The sequence below is a fragment of the Danio rerio genome, chromosome 20 (assembly GCF_049306965.1).
Source record: "Danio rerio strain Tuebingen ecotype United States chromosome 20, GRCz12tu, whole genome shotgun sequence".
NCBI lineage: Eukaryota > Metazoa > Chordata > Actinopteri > Cypriniformes > Danionidae > Danio > Danio rerio.
The window spans coordinates 32,890,700-32,915,523 of record NC_133195.1 but is presented as its reverse complement, the minus strand read 5'-3'; the positions used below and the strand labels follow the sequence as shown (position 1 = coordinate 32,915,523).

Sequence of the window (24,824 nt, the reverse complement as noted above, 5' to 3'; positions counted from 1 at the left end):
TATACTTTTAACAATGTTAAGCTTGTCATTAAAAGATAACTAAACATTAGGGATGTGACAAGATATCTCAGACTGGGCTAGAGAGTTGCTCGTGTCACTCAGTTGTTTGGGCGAGTGTGAAAATTTTTACCAGAGTTCAGCGGCTGCCGTGTTCAACAGAGGCTACAACTGCAGCCACACACAATAACCATGCTTCATATCCAAAGCGATAGAATAGTGCTTCATAAATGCAGAAAAGTCATAATCGTCATAAACAAATGAAGTTAAGACATGTGGAGTATTCCTATTTCAGTCACATTATTGAAGTAAAGTTTTTAATTTATTAAAAAATAAGTTATTTAACATTTAATACAAGTTGATTTAAAAAAAGAACCTCAAAATCTTTGCAATTTGTAATTTTTTTTCTTAGTTAAATAAAAAAACTATTTTCTGTTCATATATTTCATCATTAAATAATTCTTAAATATTTTGTAAAAATCATCTATAATGGTCTTAAAAGGCTCTAAAAATTTATAACATTTTACTTGCTGAAACCTGCAGAAACTCTGAAAACAATATGATCTTTAAGTTTTCTTTTGTGTTTGAGAAATTGTGCATACTCACTTGTGGCACCCAAACATGCAACCAGCACCAGATTTCCAAACACCCCAGTGTGTTTTTACTCAAGAGAATAAAGGGACCCATCAGGGACAGAGTCTGTCTGTTCCCACAGCCTGGAGCTCTGCACAAGTGGCCATGTTTCCCCAGGAGGCCATGCAGATGGAGGAGGTTGGGTCAAAGGACCACTGCTACACACTTACGTCACTGAATGAGGATACTAACACCATTACCTCCATCAATCATGCATGACAGCCTATTAGATCATGCAATTTTTGCATGGTGTTTTCAGTTCAACCTCGGTTACTGTCCTCTCTGCGAAAAAAAAAAATAGTTGGCCTAAAATAAAAAATTTTAATTGATAGGTGGCTTTTTTTTTAATCTTAGAGAAGATTTTTAGCTGAAATCAGTGGTGGTGGCTGAGTTAAAAGAAAAAAAAAAAAAGCACATGCAAAAACACTAACAAATAGACTTGAACACATGCACACAAATTCTCACAACCCATCCAAATACAGAAACACAATAAAATTGAACATGCCACAACAGAAATGTGAGGGGTGACCCAAAAAGTGATGTTAGTTGACCTGTTTAGACTCAGTGGTATTGTCAGAGGTGTGTTTTTGTTTATTTTAACATCCTTATCAAACAATTCCTTGCTGTTTGTATATATTTTTATCCCTAATAATCAGACAAAATGCACAATAAACGTAAATTAATCTCTGACTCTAAACAGAAAGATAGATTTCTATTGTGGTCTGTACTATTCAGTTCAATTCAATTTACCTTTATTTGTATAGCGCTTTTACAATATAGATTGTGTCAAAGCAGCTTCACATAAAAGATCGTAGTGAATTGAAACAGTGTAGTTCAGTATTTAGTGTTTAAGTTTAGTTCAGCTCAGTTTAGTGTGTTTTATTAATCACTACTGAGGGCCTAAACACCTGAAGAGCAAATCCATCGATGCGTAGCTCTACCGATCCCAAACCATGGAAGCTATTGGCAACAGTGGAGAGGGGAAAAAACTTCACCAATTGACGAGAGAGTGAAGAAGAAAAACCTTGAGAGAAATCAGACTCAAGTGGGCACGTCTATTTAAATTTCTCCGCTGGCCAAACGTCTTATGCAGAGCTGCAGTCTCAGCGGTGGAGGCTGGAAGCTGGGCCCCAGTGAAGACTCGTCTGTCCCTGGAGCGTCACAATAATCAGTCTCATGCTCTCCACTCCTCCATGACCACCACAGCAGCTGCTCAGGATACGGCCTGGTCCAGGATATGGACACCTTAGGATCATCTCGTTGCTGGTCCTGGATCAATCAGTGACTCTGCATAGTCTGAGGGCCCTGGGAAGAGTATCCCCAGGTGGAAATGGAGAATAAAGAGAATAATTAGCGTAGCTGCTGTTCATAGTGTATAAAAACAGGATGCAGAAACCTGTGTGAAAATCCACTAAGTGATGCACTGAATGTATGCTTTACTAAATAGATGGGTCTTTAATCTAGTTTTGTATTGGGAGAGTGTGTCTGAGCCTCGGACGTTATCAGGAAGGCTATTCCAGAGTTTAGGAGCCATAAACGAGAAGGGTCGACCTCCTTTACTCGACTTTGCTATTCTAAGTACTACCAGAAGCCCTGAGTTTTGAGATCTTAAAGAGCGAGTTGGATTGTAGCGAGACAGAAGGTTGATTAGATAAACAGTAGCTAGATTATTTAAAGCTTTATATGTAAGAAGCAATATTTTAAATTCAATACGAAACTTAACAGGCAGCCACTGTAAGGAGGATAAAATTGGGGTGATATGATCATATTTCCTAGACCTGGTAAGAACTCTGGCAAGTGCGTTTTGTACTAATTGAAGTTTGTTAATAGAGGATGCTGGGCATTCAGCAAATAGTGCATTACAGTAGTCCAGATTAGAAGTCATAAAAGCATGGACTAGCTTTTCTGCATCTTAGATGGATAGCATACTGTTTACAGTGTGTTTCTGTATTTGCATATGTTGTGAGAATTTGTGTGCATGATACTTAAGACACCGATAGAGGTTACAGACATTCTCCATAAACACCTATGGCATAACACCCTATGTACCTTCCCATGGTTTCCCCCACAAAGGCAAACAAAATCATGTTTACAGTTTGTTTGGTGCACAAGAGTTTTCTGTATTTAAACTTCTCAGAACTGTTGCTTTATTATGATTGAGATGATAAATTGATGTATTATTTAGTCTAGAGATTTTGTAGTCATGTTACCCAGTGCCAAGCAACATAATATTTCTTGAATGCAAATGTAAATGTAAGCACAGCCAAGATTTAATATTCACCTCTGCATGAACAGGCATTTAATAAAGTATATTGCTATTCTTTCACTCCATAGAAATGCAGTAAGAGCTGAGTGATAATGCATTAAACACAATACGCAGCAGTCTACATGTGTTTATTACCTCAAATGAAAAATATATCCAGCCAAATATCCAATAAACATGACAAAAATAACAAAAAACATGAATAAACATGCATTATGCCTCTTCGGGGTGGTGCTGAATAAATGTATAATCTGTATATCCTGCATTATGCTTACTGAAAAGCTCAAAACTGGTTGCTTAGTAATAACACAACATCAAACTGGTTTCTTGCTTTGACTTTGCAGTGTTTAATTTAAACTTTGATATACTATAAATTAAAAGTATTTGTTTTGACTGCTGATCTCCTGATGACGCGGCAGTTCATCAGGTTTTGTTGACTTGGTACCATAGACTGAAAAGATATGGACGTAGTATTAGTGACGTCAACCACAGGTTTTTGAAGAACGCAAATGAAGCTGCAAGTGGGCGTAGCCAACTGTCGCCATTTTGTTTGCACCTCATCGTGGTGACTGGGGGCTATAAAAAGGGCAAAGAGGCGGATGTTGCCGCTTGCTTAGTACCTGACCTAAAGTACATGCAAATCTTGTTGACGTGCCCCATGAGTCATGCAACAGTCTGTTTTGTCTTCTGATTGGGATATTGTCCACTGGGGTTTCACACTTGTAGAATTTACATGAGAATGAGGAAAAAATTGTGTCTGAGGCTTATGGTTTCCCTATTTCCAAATATTAATGTTATTGTTAGCCTATGTATAGGTATGTTCATATTTTACTTATAGGGCATCCGGTGTTTCCTCTAGGATTTTTTCCAGCTGTGGCGGCAGACCTTTTACACAAATCTATCAACTACCTATGGCGTTATTTCAATGGCAAATGGAGAAATATAGTGAGCGCAATATCACAAGTCGAGATCGCAAGTTTGCTTGCGCGCCGATTTCCTCTGCTTGTGCACAGCACCTCAAACATCTTGCACATCACCTCAAATATACGCTGCTCAAGCGCAGATCTTCTTGTGCACTCTCAAATAAAAGTTGCTGAAGTGCGATTTCGCGTGTTTATGTAGTGTCTCCGACATTTATAAGATTGTCTAGGAATATTTATGAATGTCTCCAATAGAACTACAGAGCAGCATTAATGCATCCTGATGTAAAGTGAAAGGGCTATAAACTCCAGCAAGTTAAAGTTATTATATGCAGAACCACAGACCTTTATCTATAAATAAATTATAATTATTCAATCTGTATTCACCATAACTGAAAGCCATGTCATGTTCGCTGGCCTCACGCATCACGCACCTGTCAGTCAGCACGTAACCTCACAGGGCTTAACAAATAACGCACAGCACTACTACGGTTACAGAACAGTTTGCGCTGTTATAATTCACTCACCTTTTAATATGTTTTAATGCAATTATTACATGCTATTAAAAAACAGCAACAACAATGACTGAATGTTTTGAATGAGAAGCTGTAATGTAGCCGTGGAGGGATGCATTTTTATGTGGCCATGGAAGAATGAATGTATTGAAACCATGGGCATCTTTAATAAGATTACATTTATGTGAATGATCACTCATTTTTTACAAAATTTTAACATCACTATATGACAAGAAGCTGGCACTCCAGACTGTCATGAACACTATAAAAATTGGTTGCAAAAGCTGTGAATTAAAGATAAGAACGTTGCAAATATTGTTTAGTTTCTTGCATATAGTGGCTGTTTTGTTTCATAAGACCCCCGTGTTTAATCATTCACCATGGGTATTCATTTTGTTTTGCCTCTATTTTTTCTCTAAAACTTCCAATAGCCATTAACTATTATTTGATGAATAACCAAAGTCCATAGTTTTAGCTAACAATCTTTTTTCACTATCTACGGAATAAGAAGAACAAAAGCCCCTGAGGGTGAGTGAAAAAACAGTCATTAATAAGCTGTCATTTTGGGGGTGAACTGTCCTTTTGAACTACCCTAATGTCATATGTTAGTCACTAGATAAGCTGATCTTAGATTATTCTGGAAGCTCTGTATTCCTGGCTGACATCTGACAAGTGCTCACAACTCATCTAAAACCAGCAAAAGAGCCCACCAACCACCATAGGCTTGGTTTAAGCTTTTTTTTTCCAATAGCTTCACCAGTTTAGACCATTATGTCAGATCTTGGCTTTTAGCTGTAGACCTTAATCTCATTCCTATACGCACTCTTTTCCCCACATTCTCAAGGGTCTTCAACCGTGGCCGTAGAAAATCTCAGAGCGCTTCAGGCCTGCAGTCATCAATCACCCCAAAGCCAGACAAGCAGAATATCAGAGCATGAATGTGTGAGCAGCCCCTTCTCCTCTCTTCTCACCCCTGACCTGCTTCTCACTAGCAGCAGGAGAGATGGAGATCACTGGGTGTGTCTAACAGTCCCTGAAGAGCGGATAAACATCCCTGTGTGGCTCTCTCTTCTGTTCTTGCTTGAGCCCATGAGCCCCAGGAGTAAGAGAGGGGTTTGTCAGATGTCCACTTTCAATCTGGATTAGAAATGAGCTGTGGGCTTTTTGAAGGGCAGGTGAAACTGCATTTGTCAGAATCAGATACATAGCACTGCGATTATTGTGGTGTGGGTTTATGGTATATGTTTAATATATGTTTTACAATGTGTATCAAATAAACAGTCCTCAGCATAATTGAGTACAGCCCATTTTGAAAATGAATATTTTTCTCCATTTCTTAGTGAATATAGGCGTGTATTTTGGGGCATTTAAACGAAACAGATTGATTAAACAGATATATTTATTTAAATAATATTTTTGTCACCGAACATATTTAGAAATGGAAAGATAATAGGATTAAATTCAAGCTAAATATTGTAAAAAGAATTGACAACCTACAAATGTTAACAAATTCCTCTTTTTTAAATTTGTATTTAATATTTTTCTATATCATATAAATTTGGGTGCACTAGCTTTTGGACATTATCATAAGTTATTTTGTTAGATAAGCTCCAGATTTGGCTTCAGTACTGACAAATCTAATGTATGTGCACAAATATAATATTGTATAGCTTCATATTAAAAAATGTTAATTTAAAAGATAGATTTGTGAGGGGGTGTAATCGTATGCTGAGCACTTTATTCTACTTAATACATCATAAAACTTTTATAAGCATTTATTTACTTTGTTTTAAATTTATATATTTCAATCTATTTTATATTTAATATATTTTTAGGTAAAAATGTGTATTATTTACAATTGATTGAATTGTGCTCCTTTCTAAGATTTATTAATTAATGATTATGTAAGTGAACACATAGTTTATCTTACACAATAAGTAAATAATATATAAAGAATGCTATTTTAATAATTCCTTGGTAACACTTTATAATTACACACTATGAGTCATTTAATAGGCATTAGCAAGTAGTGAGTTCATTATCTGTTAAGCATTAACTCTACATTAACAGATGTTAGTAAAAGCAGTTTGTAACTGCATATACAAATGCTCTATTCCTGACTTATAAGCACATCTATAATGTGCTTATTGATTACATTTTCATACGTTGTTATTCATTTTTTTATTACTAAATTAAGTATTGCATCGTTTAAAAACCTGTTATTTGAGAGAAGTTGCTGGTTTTTAAGGATTTTTCAGAATGCATAAGTAAATGATTAGTAAATATAATTAATTAACATGTATATATTTTATTATTCAGGCTATATTAATAGTTAATTTGAATGTTAATAGTTGCTTTTTTAACTTCATCCAGTTTAGTGACCTAATCTAATGAGGACTATTTTTGCTTTAAAAATCTCTGACAATTAAAGGTTCAGTTATATTTTAAACAGGAAAAAAGTAAATAAACAACTATTTATTTGAAGATACACAAATGAAAAATAAATCTTTGCAATCTTAACTAAAATAAGATTACTGCACCATTTACAAATCGCTAAATAACATTGAAATGTTGCATCATGATATATTGTTAAATTATTATATTGTTGTTTTAACCAATTTTATGTTATATTTTGACACTCTTGTTATTCGGCAATGATTAAACTTTACAGGAATTTTACTTTTTAGATAAGATTGCAAAGATGTATTGTTCATTTAATACTAATAAATATATATAATATTATTATATATATATATATATATATATATATATATATATATATATATATATATATATATATATATATATATATATATATATAAATTATTATTAATATATATTATTATTATTATATAGAAAATACTTTATATAATATAATACTTTAATAAGTTGATAAAGCATTTAATAACATACAAATTAACTCTTAGTATATGCCTGAATAATAATTTATAAATGTTGATTTGAACTCATTCTGAATAATCTTAAAAACCCCCAACTTAAATACAAATGATTTGTTAATAATGCGATACTTAATTTAGTAATGACAAATAAATCATTAACAAAGTATGAAAGTACAATTATTAGGCACATTTTAAATGTGCTTTTAAGTCAAGAATAGAGCATTCGTAACTGCAGTTATAAACTGCTTACTTGTCTATTAATGCTTAACAAATAACAAATTCACTATTTGCTAATGCTTTATAGATGATTCATAGTGTGTAGTTATTATAAAGTATTACACATTTGGGTAAATTAAAATTAAAACAATTACAAATATTCATAAAACAAGTTTCAAAAAATTAAGTGTAGATGCATATGCGTAGACATTATTTAAAACATGTATTCATAATGTAAAACTGCATTGAATTATTTGTTGAATTCATGTGTACTAAAAACCCAATTTAAAAGTGAAAAGAGTGGAGAGGCATTGGAAATGCTTACAATAGAACAGGGTCAATAAAGTAATAAAACAGAGTAGAATGACAGAACAGTTGGTGTTATTGACACTCTTATGGTATCAGTAAATTGCACTGCTGAAATAGCTGGCAGAAAAACACATTGTCGCAGTGCTAATAGAATATTTTGGAGGTGCAAATTAAAATTCGAACATTTTGTGTATTTGGGAGCTGCACCTTACAAGTCAGTGTGACTTACTTATTTTAAACACCTAATCATTTATTTATCTCATAAAATTACTTCATTATTAATTGAATACAGGAATTTCATTTTTTTTTAGATCAGTCTGTATTTGGGAGCTGCTCCTTACACTGTTAAGTTAGCATTACTTATTTAGAGACACCTAATCATTTAGTATAGTGTAACTTTTTTGGGACTTCTGTTTCAGATAAATAATAAGGCATATATGTGGTTAAACTGCATAAAAACAACCTCCCAAATGCTGTCAACAAAGGCAGATTTCCAGTCAGACTTTCACTCCAAATACTCTTTAATCTCACACAAATGTGCATTCTGCTCTCATCTGTTCAAACTTATCGGTACGACTCTTAAATGATGCTTTCGGAATTTCCAATTTTCCTCTGACAAACCCCCGAATTGACTTTATTTTTTTATTTCGCTGTGTACGCACAGTATGTAAATAAGAACCTTTCTGTTTAAAACCATTTCGCTGCGCCACAGCATCTTTTTCGCCGTCTCGGAGATGACATGTCAGAACCTTAATTTGCACCTCCAAAATATTCTATCAGCACCGAGGCACGGTGTTTTTCTGAATGTCATGTAGGAGCCAAGGCGAAATGTGCAGCTAATTATGGGGGAATATGCAGCAGTCCAACGTGTAGTTAGCGCGCTTGGGCTGTAGGAATAGATTCAGACAGCCAAATCCATCACCAGCCATCTGGTTACCTTAGCGCCATTACCGCTCTGACATGTTCTGCTCGGGGCCTGTCACCGCCAATTGTGTAGCCCTCAGTCAGACAGAGCAGCTCATTTGACCAAGCAATTTTTAATTTGCACAGCACCCACTATTTGACAGAATATGTGAATCGCTGCTTTTTCATCGTTCTGGCTCGCTCTGTTTTTTTTCCCTGACAATTAGATGGAAACTAAGAAGAGTGCGTCCGCTTCAAAAATGGTGATTCGAAATAAAACGCTCGCATACTAGACGCCGAGATCTTCTCACCGGTAATGTGGCGTTCATTTGAGTGGAAGTAACGCTGAAAGTGCAGTTTGAGTTCGCTCGGTTCCCTCAGGACTGCAGGCTCAGCTCGTGTATTGACATTTTTTGCTATCGTTCAACTTAAATGGGCTCTAAAATCTATATGTCCAGAATCAAAGAACAATCGAATAGTTGTTTCTGTTGCTGATGAGCAGTGGTTTGGGTTTGCAAGAATGCTAGATGTTGGATGACTTTGAAATTGGCTTAACAGAGCTAACCATTGCTGTGAATAAATACAGCTTAGACCAGGATAAAGTGATTCGCTAGTTGCCTGGTAATTAGACCTGTTGTGTTCTGATGGTTTTAATTGGTTCTTGTTAGCTGTTTGGGTTGGGAGGACAGCTAAGTTGCAGCCTTGCAACTTTCTCCATAATCAAAATTAAAATCATCACTATTTGTGTTATTTACAGAAAACTACTTTTACACTGAGCGTGTCTCGCAGCAGATCTGGCCTTATCAACCCACACTGTGTTTATAGAGGAATCTATGAGAGTGTTTCTTGACAGGCGACAGACAAGGGACTGATATAGTTGCTTAATCAGGCATCAAAGGCCCACGCAAAAACACTGCCTCCCAAACCTCAGCTGTCAGATTCTACTCATTATCTTACACATTGTCTTTGCGCATTAATATTATATTCGTCATGAACCAGTTACTGTAGACAAATGCTAAAAAGGTGCTACACTTCTATCAGACAAGGGCAGAAGCTCCCTAAATAAGAATACTAAAATAATTAAATAATTAAAGGTTTGTGTTAATTAAGGCAAGACGCTGCAGGCATAAACTTTTTTTTATGTACCTGTCAGTTTTTAAGATTTTGGGCTTAGTGTGGTTGTAGATTTAAATCAAAATACTATAATACTGTTTATCTCCTCCACCTCAATACTTTCATACTCCAAACATTACAGTTTTATTCATGTCCGTTTTCTGAAGGTTTTTAAAATGTGAATGTGTTTTATTTTTCACAGTATTTTCCAAATTATATATTTTTTTCTGAATTATGAAGTGATCAAAAACCATTACCAAAACTTTTGACTGTAATATGTCTGAAAAATGTAACAAGAATGATGCTAAGTCTGCCTTTATACAATTTTCAAATATCAGTTAGAGATATACATGCAAATTAGTGCATAGTTAATGATAAAAATTCCTAAAGCCCTGGTCAGATCTAGGGCTGTGCAATTAATCGAAATTCAGTTTCGATTTCAATTTTGGCTTCTAACGATTATGAAAAAAACATGAATCGAGATATAACACATTTCTAATAACTGACTTCTTTTATCTTCGCTATGATGGCACAATTTTTAACATACAAGCATTTAGCTTAAAGTGACATTTAAATGCTTAATTAGGTTAATTGGGCAAGTTTGGGCAATTAGGTAAATCATTGTACAACAGTAGTTTCTTCTGCAGACAATCCAAAAAAAAAATTGCTTTGGGGGACTAATAATATTGACCTTAAAATAGATTAATATATATATATATATATATATAAATATTTAAACCTGCTTTTATTCTAGCCAAAATAAAACAAATAAGACTTTTTCCTGAAGAAAAAACATTATAGGAAATACTGCTAAAAATTCCTTGCTCTGTTAAACATTATTTGGGAAATATTTATCTAAAAAAAAAGAAAATTCACAGGAGGGTGAAAAATTTTGACTTCAATCGTATATCGTTTTAAATAATTGTGATTATAATTATGACCAAAATAATTGTGATTATGATTTTTCCCATAATCAAGCAGCCCAAGTCAGATCACATGATTTTGTCACAATTTCCTTGACATATAGTGTTGTGGGGAGTCGTAAACAACAAATGGGCGTGCAATCGTGTTTTCTTGTGTAATTTGGCGTAGTTCATGACAACCGAAACTATGTTTGTGATGCCTCATGACACCATCGCAGAAAGTTTAGCATGTTTAATTTTTTGCCCATCTTCATGGCGAGTTCCATCACGTGGCTGATACTGTGCAATAGGGGCACATCATTTCTCAGTTATATCCGTGGGTTCTGCTTTTAATCTGCAGGTCAGGTAATCAAATAATAGGCTGCATTTTTTACTTATGGGTGAGTCTCAGTGCTACAAATACATTGTAAAACCTGTCTTGCTTATTTAAATTACTTGAATAAACTAATTAAATGGAAACTGACCGGCGCAATGGATGATTTTGCCATTAAAGCTAAAACAGTTTAATATAAGTTTATCTGAGTCTGAATATTTCACTTTAATTTTATTTAGGCTAAATTTTATTTTATTTAACAAACCAGTTTGTGATTTGGCGCTGAAACATATAGCGGACTGGTTTTGAAGCACTTTACCTCAGATGTTATTTGTTACTCTTGTTTATTTATAAGGATAATTAACCAACAAAAAAATACATTAAAGATACAAATTATACCAAATGAAATTAGTTTCAAAAAGATATTTTTTCCAATAAAAGTATACAAATTATATTTTTGTTTGTGTCCGTCCACTACCCTACTCAACTGTATTTTGTCTTGAGCATCTGATTTTTGCTTGGTGCTGACGTGCTTTCCTTTTCTCCGTCTCACTTGTGGCAAATTCAGGCGAGGGAGTGTTTAACAAGCAACGCCCTGGTGGGAAAACATACATTTAGATTTAAAATAAAATATCATAATATTAAAAAGGAAATATACATTTTATGTTACAAATGTCATAATGAATTCCTTTAAATAATGTAGCTTAGTTGTCAGCAAACATGAGTGTTTATTAAGGGTGACAAAATATTTAAAATACCATTGAAATTAATAAGATAAGAAATGATGTTATAGCAACACTTGTAACTACTTTGAAAAATACCGCTCATCGTAGACATCACAGGATGACTGATGGTAAAGGAATGTGTGGTCTGGCACATTTGTTACCCATGACCATTCATGATTTTATTGAGACAAAATTGCATAATTTTGACATATAGTGACTTTCGTAAGCTACAATAAAAATAGCGTGATCTGAGTGAGGCTTGATTTAAAAACTTAAACGTAACATTTTACAAAACTTGTAATACAAGAAACATTCACAATAATTGATGTAATTAATCAACTGGAGTAAAGTGATGATAAATATTAAGTATTTTTTCCCGCAGCCTATTCATGCCTTAAATATGCATATGTCGATTAATTAAAAATATATAATGAATAGAACTTAAGGAGTCCCTGCATTTCGAAATGAGTCCTATGTAAATTCAGTGTTGCACTTTGATACATGTGCTATAAATCATACAGCGTCGGTTTCGTGGGGTTACGTCATCTCGTGCTGTCAGATGCCTTCCAGTTCTTAATTATGAAGTTATAACACCTCCGTCTTTTGTCTCGGTGCCTCCGTAATGAACCCCGCTGCTTGATTCATTGTCAATAGTTTGACAGAACAATAGAGGAGCCTTCACAGAGACGCAGCAGAGAGCCACTGTTCTCCTTACATTGATTCACTGGGTTAATTTAGGCCTAGCAGAGGGAGATTAAGCCTGCTCTGCGTTGCTCAATACACTACACTAAAGCACATTGCAGTAATTACAGCCTTTAAGTGAAGACAGAGTGATCAAAGCAGGATGTATGAATCTGTGTTTATATCTCGGCCTTGTTGATCCTTTGTGCAAATTCAGTGACTCAGCATCTCTGCTTATTTGAGTTTGAGAATATGCTGCACTTTTGTTTTCTTCACGTAAAAGTAGCAAGTTGTTGGATGTACTATTAGATTAGATAAGATTAGATTCAACTTTATTGTCATTACACATGTACAAGTACAATGCAACGAAATGCAGTTTAGGTCTAACCAGCAGTGCAATAGCAGCAATTGCAGGATACAGGAATAAGTTATAAAGTGCAGTTATAGAAAACTATGGTGATATTTACAGATGGATGTACAATGAACATTATATACAGGTTGGATAAGCTATGAACAGATTTACAATATATGAATATATATGCAGGTTGCTATTTATATCAGTAGTGTGCAGATAGATAAACATGATTACAAGTCTATATGTTATAATATATGAATATGTACAGGGATAGATAAACATGATTACAAGTGTATATGTTACAATACATATATGTACAGGTTGCTATTAATAATCAGTATGAAGGATTCGGATTTGTGCTTTCCAATCCGTCTCATCATGGACCATGGACCAACGTTTATCCTTTTGGTATTTGTGTGTGTTTTTTTCCAGCTGTGGGCAAATTAGAATCTGTGAATGTTAAGGAAATGCATTTTAAAGCAATTTTTAAAGACTCTAAAAGAACCATTCAAATATTTTCTTTTGTGATTCATTTATAATAGGTTCTATGCAGAGCTAGTGTTTTACAGCCAATGATAAACTTCTGGTGAAAGCTCAATGTGACTGTTTTCAATTCCATAAGGTTCCTTTTACAGCAATGGTGTAATGCAATTAAAATACATTCAGTTAAATAGATTTAAGCATTTATTTAGTTGTTCAAGCGTAAAAATTAGATGAAAAACTGTATAATCACTTACGCTGTTAGGATCAGCAGGCATCAGAAACTCCATTGAAAATACTGGGGTGATATAAACTTTAAAATAAATTTTAAAGACATGTCTGGGGAAAGTGGAATTTAATATAGTGCTTCTTGTCCGGTCTGAGACCCACATTATATCGTATATCAGGCAGTGAAGATCACTGATTTTGAAAGAAATCAGACCTTAAATGTTGCAGTTTTATAATGGAGGCTGGCTGGCTGAATGTCCATGTGCATATACCCCATTTAACTAATATTGACCAACACTCAACATAAAATTGAGGTGATTTTTTCTTTTGTCACAATATGGTATTATTATTTGTTATTATTCTATTACATTTTTTGTATTCAGATTATAAATATTTTGAAGTTGCATGTATATTAATTAGCAGTTTATTATTGGATATTATTCAATGCTATTTCTGTCTAAGGGTCATCTTTTATTTTGAATTTAGAATGTCAGGGTTGGAGTAAAATAATTAAATCTGTACACAAAGGGCCTTTAAAAAACAGTAAACATGATTAAATTCCCACAGTGTCTTTGTCACCACCTTTTAAATGATGCATCTAATGTATTAACATTCTTTGGAAGATAAATTAATAATTTAATTAAATGTTTTTACATTGTATATACAAAAATTTAATTTTTCACTTTATTTTATGAGCAGATACTGTTAGTCTTAAGGTGAACAGCTTATCCGTGCAAGTTAATTATCTATAAAAACATTCATTCATTCATTCATTCATTCATTCATTCATTCATTTTCGGCTTAGTCCCTTTATTAATCTGGGGTCGCCACAGTAGAATGAATCGCCAATTTATCTCTTTCAGCTGCAACCCATCACTGGGAAAAATCCATACACACTCATTCACTACCTACAATTTTAGCTTACCCAATTCACCTATACCACATGTTTTAAGACTTGTGTGGGACCCAGCCGGGGCTCAAACCAGCGACGTTCTTGCTGTGAGGCGATTGTGCTACCCACTGCGACACCGTGCTGCCCTAAAAAAACACTAATTTGCAAATCTTTAATTAAAATCTAACCAATTACTTCCTAAATCAAACCAGTTTGACGGCTTGAATATATGCTAAGCCACGTGCAATAATAAAACCGTGAATCATTAAACAAATAAAAGTTAGTTGCAACTTCAGGTTCACACAAATCGTAAATGCTTTAGCATAATTTGAACAATTTATCTAAAATTTGAAATCATCTTAATCTAAATAGCTTTTTGTTTTGTTTATTGTTTTGTCAGTTTATAATTCATACACTTTGGTTAAAAAAGTCATAAGTAAAGCCAGAAGGAATCTGTGGACATTTTTTACTAATTCTGCTGAGAATTTTGTAAAATAAAATCTGCGGATTTATGCGGAATGATTTTAGGAGTATCATAAGATATTATGATTATGATTAATATTATATGAAATCAACAATTTAGACATTTTTCACTTTTATTTAATGTTTACAATGCAAATCCAATTAGATACTAAAAGGGAAAATATTTTAATATTATTATTATTATTATTATTATTATTATTATTATTAATATATCACATTAAAATTAGTGAGATGATTAAAAAAACTGAATAAATATAGATTGACACACATTTACACAGATAAAAACATAGATTCAACGATGGGCTAAAAATCTGCAGAAATCAGTGGATTTCTTTGTGCGCAGATTCTGTCTTGGCCTAGTCATAAGACTCCTCTGTGGCACTGCCATAAGAACATTACTGTTAATCAATACAGTTTATTAGGTTGTGAATCACTAGATAACAAATCTAAGCAGTAGCAAGGACTATAAACTAAATTCTCAGAGTGTGAAAAATTTAGTCAAAAATGAGGCAGTATCACTTTTTTTTATGTCCTGGTGACTTGCTTTCACTTTTATTTGCCGTTATATGTGATTAAGGGGATGCTTTAATTCTGTGGACTACATATAAGCCAATGCTAAAAATCTCTTTCAGAGGATCATCTCTGTTGGGTTGTTCATAGTTTTCAACTCTGGTGCAAAATATAGCAGGTATCACACATCACACAGTGATGACATTCACACACGTGGACATGCTCAAATATGTTTTCATTATCTCCTGCCTTCATATGGAAAGGCCATCAGCATATATGCATTTAAACGGACGCAAAAATGCGCTACCGTCCCAAACATGAGTAAACACAAATTCATATAGCAATCATATGAATGATACACAATCACTCATAGGCACACGCACTCACACAGAATAGCTGATTTGATTAAGTCTCAAGCCCCCATTATTATGTTAGGTAGGTGGTGTAGAATTTCAATGATAATCCATAATGCATGACCAGCTCTGTTGCCGTGGAAACATAAATTCAAGGTTACCAGCTTGCAGACACAGAACGGGCTGCTCCAAGGAGGCGCTGCTCAAAATTCAGCTCATGGAGGTGGAGCATCAATCAAACTGTCGCAGATTGCAAAGTACTCATAATCAGATGGAATGCCTCGGAGAGAGAGAGAGAGAAAGAGATAGAGTGAGAGAGAGAGGAAGCTCATATGTTTGGGAATATGTAGACAAACAACATCGGTCTACATAAGTAGGAGGAAAAAGACTAAGCAATGTTCTTTGTCCACAAACACCTACAGCTTTGGTATGGAACTGGTCAATTTGAGGCAATATCACAGGTTTTTTTTTTTCATTTCCAGGCGACTTGCTTTCACTTTATTTGCTGTTATCTTGCTCGGGCAGGCTGGGATGTGACCTGAGCCTTCTGCTGTGGGGGGATGATGGAAATCAATTCTCAACAGAGATGCTCCGTAAGCTAGCCACAGGCCCCCTGCAGAGACACAGAAAGAGCTCTCGGGGCCATGACTAGGCCCAAACAGAAGGGATTTTTCATACGCTGCACTGATTTCGAAGCACAATTGATGATTTGGATATGGTAAAATGTGTTCAATTGTGCTGATTTATAGAGTCTTACTCACTGTTGAAATCATAAATCACCAATTTAAAAAATTAAAAACCTGCTTTTATTCTACCTGAAAACAAATAAGACTTTCTCCAGAAGAAAAATATGATCAGACGTACTGTCAAAATTTCCTTGTTCTATTAAACATCATTTGGGAAATAATTTTTTTTTTTAAGTGTGTGTGTGTGTGTGTATATATATATATATAAATATATATATATATATATAAATGAGCAATATCACACGAATAGCAGTGCGATATGGCCGTATATCAGCACTGGTGGGAGGCGTGCGTTGGCAAGAGGCTGCAGACCGAGTGCTTTAGTGCCCCCACCAGTGCCAATATACAGCCATATCGCACTTCTACGATTGTGATATTGCGTTTATACAACAGTTTGACCCACCCCAGCTGCCGGAAATAAACTGTAAAATTACGTTTTTATTTATTTTTATTTTTTTTTACAGTGCAGGGCCTATAATGTGACCCTTAATAACATATAAAGAGACCTTCTATTGCACATTGCAATGTTTCATTGCATTGCATCGTGTTGGGACACATTGTCAATGAAAACAAAATGAATACAGAGCTACTGAGAACTTAACTGAAACATTTAGAAAGATAATTACTTTATTAAATTGAATTTTATTAGGTCATAAATTGCTTTCTAAAATGTTTGCTTATAAGAGCCCCAGTTCATTGTGTTCATAACTTCCTACTTTAGGTTTAATCCTAATTTACTGCTGGCACTGTCCTAAATGGATCTTAGTACACAGATTATGATGATTCATCTCAGGGATTATCTAACATTTTGGTCCCCTGAATGACCTAATGACCTATATGACCTAAAATAATTACTTGATGTTCCTCCGGAGATTTTAATTTAATATCTGAATAATTTTCGCGTCACTCCAAGTGATGTAAGGCAACATTTGGAAACAATATTGTCTAGTGTCCTGTACCGACTCACTAAAAAGATGTATTTGTGTTTCAGGCTTCATGGCTCATGCTGTGTTTGCTGAAATGGAAATAATAACAGGGAAGAGCAGTGAAGCACAGTCAATGTTTACAAATGGTTTCAGTCACAGAGGTCATTCCAAAATATAGGGTAGGCTTTATTTTTCAAAAATAAAATAATGTATAAAAACACATTTCATCTGAGTAGATTTTTCAGTTCGCAATGGCACTATAGTGGCCTAATTCCCAGTATTTTCCCAGCATGAAGCATTTGGCACATCAATTGTGGCGTTTATATGGCAGTGTTTTACACAGTTGTAGAAACAAAGCTTCTTTCTCACACATTCTCTGTTTTAATTTAATTCTTTTCCTGTGTTTTTGACTCTGCATCTGTCTGGGCAGGGCTTCAGCAGTCATTGAGAAGAGCTGGTCAGATTCCCAGAGCTGTGATTGTGTTTTGGAGGGAGGATATTGTTCTGTTTTTTCTCTTTAACATATCGGTTTTCTTTAAGCTGGTCTGTAGTCTGTGAGGGAGGCAAGATTTTGCATATATAGTCCTTAAACATGTTACATGTTTTGAGGAAAACAAATCACACTTAACTAGGTTGCAGTGGGCTAAATTTGCATTATTGGGGACTACAAAATAAAATCAGGTTACTGTTTCAAAATTTACGATTTAGGAAATAATACAAAACTGGCTACCGGTAGCTTAGATTAAGAGAAAAAAAATTTTTTTTGACATTTTTATTTTTAATTACTCCTCAGCAAATAATTTAACTAGAATAAAAAAAGAGAAATTAAAAAATAACAAGTATAAAACAAATTAGATTTATAGTAGTGTTGACAATAAATAAACTAAATATGATACAATTTATAACACAACATTTATAGTGTGATTTTAAAGCCATTTTATGTCACTGAAGCCTATTTCTGCCACAATAAGTTGAATAAATAACATTTATTTCAACTTTTTATTTCACAGTTTAATTCACTCTCATTTGCTACTGAGAAGACAGAATTGTAAGATATATATTTGTATTACCAGATAAAAATAATTATAATTAGCAGATATAAAGCAATTTTGACTTTTATACTCACAATTCTGACTTTATTTATTCAAAATGGTGAGACGTGAAAATACAGTCAATACAATACATTTTGGTAGACGTTTTTGGGAACTTAGAAATATGTGCCTACGGGTACATATGGCTCCATTTTATGTGTAAAATGAATGCTACATGTCAGTAGAACCAACTGCTCACCTTCATATAGACAACTTTTCCACAATGCCGTTTCTAATCTACATAGTTTGCTTTTATAAAGCAATGTCGGATAGGTTTAAGAAAAGGGGTGTGTTGCACAGTTGATATTAAGCTGATACATTATGCGCGACAGCTAGTTGAACACTTCTCTCACAAGATAGACATTAATATGCACAGAAATGTACACAGTGACTTCTAGTTTTTGTACAAGAAATGGCATGTATGAGAAAACTAATACAGTAACGTATTAGATTGTCAGAAATGTACACTGCTCCCTCTAGTGGATTTGTGAAAAACAGAAACTGCAAGAAAACGTATTCCATGGTAAATATACACTCACCAACCACTTTCTTAGGTACACCTTACTAGTACCAGGTTGGATCCGCTTTTTGCCCCTTCGTGGCATAGATTCAAAATGGTACTGAAAATATTCCTCAGAGATTTTGGTTCATCTTGACATGATAGATAGCATCATCATATTGCAACATGGTCAGCAACAGTTCTTAGGTTGGCTGTGGCGTTGACACAATGCTCAATTGGTGCTAATGGGCCCGAAGTGTGTCAAAAAAATATCCCCCACACCATTACTCCACCACCACCAGCCTGAACCGTTGATACAAGGCAGGATGGATTTATGATTTCATGTTGTTGAAGCCAAATTCTGAACTTACCATCGGAATGTCGCAGCAGAAATCAAGACTCATCAGACCAGGCATTGTCTTAATCATGTCTACATGTCTAATTGCTTTGAATTGTTGCCATGTAGTTAGCTGATTAGAAATTCGCGTTGACGAGCAGTTATACAGGTGTACCTAATAAAGTGGCCAGTGAGCGTATTTGTCAGTTCTCAAAAATGTATTCCTGGGCACAGATTTTCAATGAGCCTGGGTTGGTTATATGCATTGCTGCAGAATTCAGATCATAAAAATGTCACTTTATATATATTTATATATATCCAAATGGTGTTGAAAGAGTCACATACTGTATTTATAAGATATAATTCACCCAAAAAATGACATTTCCGTCTTCATGTAATGTATTTGCGATCGCAAAATCACACGTGATGTGAGCTGACCATCAGCTGTTGCCACACAGAGATCGGGCGCGTGCGTGCCTCAGAATGGAGTATACTTTAGTGAACAGAACCTGCATAGGCTGTGGTTCGTGAATAATAGGTTCTAATGTTGTAAATAACATTCAGTTTTGTGGCACAGAGTGATCATTTGGGAGCCGCGCGGGAAGTGAATCGCTCTTAGCAGTGAAAATGAAACCGAAAGCACGCACACTGTGTTGCCAGATGTAGCTGACTGATTCCAGCCCAAAAAGTATACAAAACCCGCCGAAATGCAAAAATACTCACCCAGTCTTCTTTATTCACGAAAATCATGTCAGTTGCAGATTTTAAGCAAAAAATCACAGATTATAAGCATGTGACTCAAACACAATAATTCAACATCAGAAATATCATCTGCATTAATGACCAGGACAAACCTAAAGTTTGTTCAAGTCCACCATTCCAAGTCTATACAAAATTTAGCATTTTAACCAACAGTTCAGCTACACAAAGCCTATTGATGTTTTACCACATGTTTGAGAATAACAATAATAATAGCCCACTTATATTAACCTTTATTTTATATTTACAGAATCATGAGAAAATCGTGATCTTTATTTTAGGCAAAAAAAATCACGATTCTTATATATATATATATATATATATATATATATATATATATATATATATATATATATATATATATATATATATATGAAGTGAATTGAATCCAAAACTGTCCTAAATCTATTAAACAACACATTCATGTCTTAGGACAATTCTGCTAAACTTTTTTAATCCACATCAAATGTTGACTATACTGTATATGTGAAGGTAAACTGAAATACCTGGTCCCAAACGCATGGAGATTTCTAGCACTTGATCTTGGTTGTTTTTTCAAAAGTGAAGAGTCTTGAACCTGCTCCTTTAAAGCGTTGGCGAACATGTCTGGATTATATTGAGTGAATGTGATGATGAGGAATTCAGGTGGTGTGCCGAGAGACCGTGACTGTATCCTGAATTTGTATTCATAAGGTTATAAACCCAGGGCAATAGGGGTCAGCCCACTCAATTGGTCAGTGGTCTCTCTTTATAAAACAGAGCTTGATGAGAGCCTCATGGTCTGTCACATTGTTTCTTTTTTTTATCAAGAACTGAACCAGAGAATAAATAAAAAAGAGACACTGGTTGCGGCTCGATTCTCTCTCCATAAATATTGAACATACAGTAGTGGATAAGACTGGCCTGGCCTGCTTCAAAACAGATAAGCTAAAAAAAGAATTGTGTTAGCATTCGGAGGGTCTAATTTGCATGATGTACAGAGTATGGATTGTTTCTACAGCTTGAGGAGGAGAAGACGAAATAAATCCGCATTTGATCATATCTTCAGGAAGGAACCGTTTCTAAATCAAATGAAAGAGCTGAGCGAAGGAGTGATGCTCTTATCGTAGCGTTCGCTCTGATGCGTGGGGTCACATTAGCGTACAGGTTTTGGCTGTTTCTCTAATGCTCATTTTTCTTGGGATGATTTACGAGATGAACAGTCAGTGATGTGGGTTATCCGAAACTCATTTTATGCATTTGTTAAAAAAAAATATGACACTTTCTTGAGATTATTTGTCAAATCTACTTGGCATGTACTTATTCACTGTTCTAGATGGTTATTTGCACACTGCAAGGTCATACAAGACTTATGCGAACATGTAGGAACATGACGAATTTTGCCATGGAGTAAACAAATTGTAGTTGCTTGCGATAATAATTGCTGTATTGTAGAATGGATGGCTTTATTACAGTATTGACATAAAAGGGTTACTTTAACAGGTACACAAAGAACATGTTTAGAGTAACAGATTCAAACTAATTAATTAGCTAAGGGTTTTAAATTACCACCATTTACAGAAAAGTTATTCATTCATTCACTTTCTATTCGGCTTAATATTAATCTGGGGTTGCCACAGCGGAATGAACCGCCAACTTATCCAGCACATGTTTTACGCAGCGGATGTCCTTCCGTTCTGGGAAACATCCATATACACTCACTCACACACATACACTACGGTCAATTTTAGCATACCCAATTCACCTATACCTATATGTCTTTAGACTTGTTGGGGAAACGGAAGCATCCGCAAGAAACCCACGCAAACACATGAAGAAAATGCAAACTCCACACAGAAATGACAACTGACCCAGCTGAGGCTCGAACCAGTGAGCTTTGTGCTGTAAAGCGAATGTGCTACCCACTGTACAACTGTCGTTCCTTACTGAAAAGTCTCACTGGTAAACACAAGTTAGTTAAAGGGATAGTTCACCCAAAAATAAAAATGGTCTCATCCTCGAAATCTGTTTTCATTTTTTTCTGTTGGACCAAAAAGTAGATATTTTGAAGAATGTCAGAAACCGGTAACCATTGACTTCCATGTATTTTTTCCCTACTATGAATGACAATGACTACCAGTTTTCAACATGCTTCAGAATATCTTCTTTTTGGTTTAACAGAAAAAAGAAACTCATAAACGTTTAGAACCACTTGAGGGTGAGCAAATGATATATATCTGTACATTTTGTGTGAACTGTTTCTTTAGCAATTGGAAATATAGCTTTATTTGTTGCAGAAGTTGTTAATTTTATTGTAAAAAAATAATACATTTTACTTTTAACTGTATTAATAATTAGCCCTAAAATGTAATAGAAATTAACATGACTTTAAGTCATTTTATTGTCAAATACATGGACAGAAAGACTTTTTGGTGTAGTAAAATTTTATAAATTTAATGTAATAATTCTTAAATTGTAATATTAAGTATAAATATTTAATATTTACACATTTACTTTCATTCATTCATTTTCTTGTCGGCTTAGTCCCTTTATTAATCTGGGGTCGCCACGGCGGAATGAACCGCCAACTTATCCAGCAAGTTTTTACGCAGCGGATGCTCTTCCAGCCGCAACCCATCTCTGGGAAACATCCACACATACACAAACACACTCATACACTACAGACAATTTAGCCTACCCAATTCACCTAACTGCATGTCTTTGGACTGTGGGGGAAACCGGAGTACCCGGAGGAAACCCACGCGAACGCAGGGAGAACATGCAAACTCCACACAGAAACGCCACCTGAGCCGAGGATCGAACCAGCGACCTTCTTGCTGTGAGGCGAACGTTACACATTTACTTGATATAATAAATTAAATGAGTGGAAATTCTATTATAAAATTATATTTTAACATTGATTTAATTACTAACTCCCAGGGCTGTTTATATCGAAGTTGATATTTAGCTGCACCATATTGGTGTTTTTTGTAACATCTTATTTTTAGAGGTGGGTCATTAGCCCAATGGTCAAGCCCCAACCTGGAGGTCCAGGACATACACACATACACTACAAACACTTTAGCTTACCTATCTCACCTAGAGCGCATGTCTTTGGACATGTGGGGGAAACCAGAGCACCCAGAGGAAACCCACCTGAACACGAGGAGAACATGTAAACTCTACACAGAAATGCCAACTGACCCTGCCGGGGCTCGAACCAGTGACCTTGCTGTGAGGTGACACCGCTACCTACTGTGCCATTGTGCTGCCCATATTGATTTAAATGTAATATTTATTTTATTTTTTCTAATTGCTGCAAACCTATTAGCACATCTTAATAATAGATATGTGAAGGATGTGTAGTACCCAGCATGCTTTGTGTGGGATTGAATTAAGAGTATAAAATTTTAAAAATAAAAGCAATCTTAAGGGGATTAGATTAGGGGTAAGATTTTTAAAGTAAATTTGCTCTTTGTCCAATGTGCTTAAAATAAAGTGAAATAACGCATATTAAGTCAGTGGAAATGTGTCTCTTAATTCAATTAAGTAATGCCTACTTAATTAGTACCTAATATGATCAACCTAATTTGATAAAGCAATGTTCCTTCCTTCTGCTAAAAAACAACTTGACATTGCTTGATTCACTGAAATAAATATAGACTCAAAGTTAAAGATAATCAATTCATTGTTACTTTGTTTATTTATTTGTGTTAGGTGTAAAATAAGTAACTTTTACATGATATTGACATGTGAATTATACTTTATATACTATAGTAAAATGTTCTTCAATTTAGCTTGTGCAAATTGTTACAAAGATTTGTTTAATTGACTAACGTTAATAAGTTATTGTAGCTTTATTGTAAAGTGTTAATGAATAAATAGACTTACATACAAAGTATAAGAATATTTTCAAGCAATAGCTTGTGCATGTTGTAGGCCAGATTCATATTTTCAGAAAAGTGAATATGAAATAAATGAAAAAGAGAACAGCCTAAGGTGCCTCACAGATATTTCACTCACAGTCAGGATAGTGTTTGTGTTTTACCACCTGGAGTAACTGTGAATTTATAAAGTAATTGGTGACTACTGTTATGAGTATGCGTTTTGTTGTTTAGAGCTTAGAATTATAATTGCATTTTAGTTGCTAGACAGACATGTTACTTTTATTGCTAAACAACAGATGGTGGACACTAAGTTAAAAGGCTCACGCTGCATGTGGCCCTACAGTATGTGTTAAAAGAATCTTTAAAGCTGGATAGTGTTTCTTTCAGCTGACGTTAAAATACAGGGTGTTTAATTGACAGCTATGTTTTAAATCAGGGGTGTCCAAACTTTTTGGGCCGAGGGCCAGATGCAAAAAAACAAACGTTGTCGCGGGCCAAATTTTACATCCATCACACAGACACGTGTATATATATATATATATATATATATATATATATATATATATATATATATATAAATACAGTTGAAGTCAGTTAGCCCCCCTAAATTATTAGCCCCCGTTTATTTTTTCCCCAATTTCTGTTTAACGGAGAGATTTTTTTCCACACATTTCTAAACATATTAGTTTTAGTAACTTATTTCTAATAACTGATTTATTTTATCTTTGCCATGATGACAGTAAATAATATTTGACTAGATATTTTTAAGACACTTCAATACAGCTTAAAGTGAGATTTAAAGGCTTAACTAGGTTAATCAAGTTAACTAGTTAAGTTAAGGTATTTAGGCAAGTTATTTTATAACAATGGTTTGTTCTGAAGACTAAA

At 34.6% G+C, this 24,824-nt stretch overlaps 1 long non-coding RNA gene across 8 annotated transcripts in view; it reads left to right on the top strand.

Moving 5' to 3' along the window:
• The window catches only part of LOC137488661 (uncharacterized), a 331,464-nt gene that overhangs the window by 118,142 nt on the left and 188,498 nt on the right, over nt 1-24,824 (top strand). The window contains exon 4 of one of the 8 annotated variants that reach the window (XR_012395834.1): nt 16,195-16,621. The exons of 6 other annotated variants lie outside the window; for them this stretch is intronic. This is a non-coding gene — a long non-coding RNA (uncharacterized lncRNA). Of the gene's footprint in view, nt 1-5,172; nt 6,105-16,194; nt 16,622-24,824 lie in introns of those variants that run through there. One more of the 8 variants, XR_012395833.1, reaches the window with a different exon arrangement.